Raw genomic sequence first — 2283 nt, 5'->3', positions numbered from 1 at the left:
AACCACACAAATTCAGATTATGAGACACTCTACCAGAAAGTTAGCATTGATTCATCAAGATGTTATTGTTATAAAATACTGTACATGTGTGCATTCAGACACGTGTGCATGCACAGACAGGGGAGTAGTTTAGATAGAAAGAGGCTAAAGATAATAAACAATACAGTACCTGGTCCTTTTTGAATTTCAGATTGCAGGGAGAGGCAAGAGGTTTAAAGAAAATGTTTAGGTCAGTTAGGAAAATGTGAAAAGGAGTTACAAATTGAATAGCTATGCATTTGTGTTAAATAAACTGGGTGTGAGAATGGTGTACTTAGGTAGAAAAACAATCTTAGAAGAATTATGAAGCAAGTTTAGTGAGCAAAGCTTCACAGTATCTGCAACTTTAAATGATTGAGAAATAGGAAATGTAGGGCTGGCCAAGTAGCCCGGTGAATTAAAATACCTGCCAGCAGGTGCAGGGGCCCTGCCGTGCTGGTCCCGCCTCCAGGGGTGCACTGAGACAGCAAGGGAAACTGGGCATGGTGGCGCATGCCTGTAATTCCAGCACTTGGGAGGCTGTAATCAGGAGAATCGCTATGAGTCCACTCTAGTAGTGAGACCCTGAACACTCTGAAAACCCTTCCCTAAAATACAGAAAAAACAAAAAAAGAAATAGGAAATGTACGTGTGTATAGTAACATACACAGATTCAGTGAAAGAGAACACACAGAAATGTGGCAAAATATTAGCAATTGGTGAGTTCGAGTGTGGAGCATACTGGTGGTTTTTTCTACATTTTTTTTAGGTTTGAAATTTTGGAAACAAAAACTTGAGGAAAACATACAAAAATTAGAATTAGTCTATAGACTTGTAAACAATGGCCATGCCGAATAAAAGTATTATTTTGGCTTGATTTGTAACAACAGCCATCTAAATTACTTATATTATAAAGGATTAACTGATGCTATGCTTAGAAATCATAGAATTAAAATGTTTTCTAAAGGTTAAAAATGTTATTTTGAGCATTGAGGAAATGTACACAGATTTAAAAAAGAAAATCCTATTTCTTTATATCTCTATAAGCATTGAAAAACAATAAAAGCTGTCATCTAGAGTGTCCCCCACAAGAGATTTAACATACATATTTAACTCTACTCTCTTCCAATGTACAGATTTATCTTCAGTTTTTAGAATAAACTGAGGTTTAAAAAAATACTGGAGTGGAAGCTATAATAAAATATTATCTAAAACACAGATGAACAGGAGCATCTAATGCTGAAGCTGAGAGAACACTGAATTTCAAACCTTCCTAAAGGAAAGTCAAGAAGCAACTCCACTTCCACTGCACATCCTCATGGTCCAGTGGATGCACAAGAAGTTTTAGAAGTGGGAAATGAAGTGGTTTCAAAAGACAAAGACTGGCTGAGAGTTTGTTTTGAAAAGTAGAATTTCTTTTCTACTCTTAACAGCCATGAACCTAACCCTGTTCCACAAACTGGAAGTTTATGCTTCGGAAATAGGAAAAAAGTTGTTGAAGATAAGAATGACATAGTCAGTTTTCTAATTTGTACCTATTTAGGAATCTGTCCATTTCTTCTGTGCATTTGATTCTGTGAGAGTAAAGCTTTTCAAAGTAGCTATTGATGATCTGAATTTCCACAGGATCCACAGTAATTTCTCCTTTTTCATTCCTTATTGATCGAATTTGAGTTTTTTCTTTCCTCTTTTTGATGAGTTTGACTAGGGGTTTATCATTTTATCTAATTTTTCAAAGAACCAGCTTTTTTATCCATTAATTCTTTGTACTATTTATTTTGTCTCAATTACATTAATTTCTGCTCTAATCTTTATGATTTCTTCCTATCTTTGGGCTTTGGGCTTGATTTACTCTTCCTTTTCTAAAAGTTTGAGGTACAGCAATAGGGCATTTATTTGTTCTTGTTCTATTTTCCTAGTGTGTAAATTGACCGCTATAAATTTCCCACTGAGAACTGCTTTCATTGCATCCCACAAATTTGGTAAGTTGTGTTTGAATTTTTGTTGAATTATAGATATTGTTTACTTTCTTGCTTAATTTCATTTGGAACCCATTGATTGCTGAGGAGGTTGTTATGCAATTTCCATAAGTTTATGGTGGTTTTGTGATTTCTTTTGTTGTTAATTTCCAATTTTGGGCACTGGGGAGATAGCTCAATAGAATAAGCACTTTCCTGGCAAGCACAAGGGCCTCAGTTCAATTCCCGGTTCCACATACACAAAAAAAATTCCAGTTTCATTGCACTGTGGTCAGATAATATGCAT

This window comes from Octodon degus, unplaced genomic scaffold, assembly GCF_000260255.1.
Source record: "Octodon degus isolate 3935 unplaced genomic scaffold, OctDeg1.0 scaffold00080, whole genome shotgun sequence".
Lineage (NCBI taxonomy): Eukaryota > Metazoa > Chordata > Mammalia > Rodentia > Octodontidae > Octodon > Octodon degus.
Note: the sequence above shows the minus strand (reverse complement) of the source record.